This window comes from Tympanuchus pallidicinctus, unplaced genomic scaffold, assembly GCF_026119805.1.
Source record: "Tympanuchus pallidicinctus isolate F22 unplaced genomic scaffold, pur_lepc_1.0 scaffold12, whole genome shotgun sequence".
Classification (NCBI taxonomy): domain Eukaryota; kingdom Metazoa; phylum Chordata; class Aves; order Galliformes; family Phasianidae; genus Tympanuchus; species Tympanuchus pallidicinctus.
The window spans coordinates 12,394,486-12,395,091 of NW_026294637.1; the positions used below are offsets into that span (position 1 = coordinate 12,394,486).

Consider the following 606-nt stretch of genomic DNA (forward strand, 5'->3'; position numbering starts at 1 on the left):
GCACCAGGAGTAATTGCATGACGGCAACCTTCTTCGTCCAGCCACCTGACGGTTACTCAAACACGAAGACGCACCTCTGAGCGCTCACAGCTTTATGCACATCACAACACACTTGGGGTCCCTACGGGCCGGCACCGCTGTCACCTCCCGCGGGCGGAGCGGCCCCGGGGACCCGCCCGGCGCGGATGGGCGCGGAAAGCGGGAGCGGCACCCGCCGCCTCCTTACAGCGCAGCAGCGGCTCCTCAGGGCCTCCTCTCGGGTGCGGCGTCTGTCGTCGGCCCGGACGGGCTCTGCTGGGGCTGCTGGGACGCGGGAGGCTGGAAGACGGGCCGGTAGATGTACAGCCCGCTGGCCACGCCGAGCGCCATGGCCATGGCCACGTACGGCAAAGGCAGCCTCCCCCGCATGCCGTCGGTCTGGGCCACACCTGCACCGCACACACAGACGCGCGCGTGAGGCACCGCGCCAGAGCGAACGCGCGCTCTGCGCTCTCCCGCGCGGCGCCCCTCACCTGAAGGACAAGAACACCACCGAGCGGGGACCGCCTGCCCGCCACAGCGACCGGAAGGAAGTGCGGGGGGCGGGATCGCGCGTGCGCCATCGCC

The 606-nt window shown here is 70.8% G+C and overlaps 1 protein-coding gene across 2 annotated transcripts in view; it reads right to left on the reverse strand.

Annotated features, from left to right (window-relative positions):
- The window catches only part of RAB27A (RAB27A, member RAS oncogene family), a 31,910-nt gene extending 31,331 nt beyond the window's left edge, over positions 1-579 (reverse strand). Inside the window, exon 1 of one of the 2 annotated variants that reach the window (XM_052672637.1) lies at positions 513-579. The gene's annotated coding sequence lies outside the window, so the exon portion shown is untranslated. The remainder of the gene's footprint in view (positions 1-512) is intronic. The other variant, XM_052672639.1, reaches the window with a different exon arrangement.
- Between the last annotated feature and the right edge of the window lie 27 nt (positions 580-606).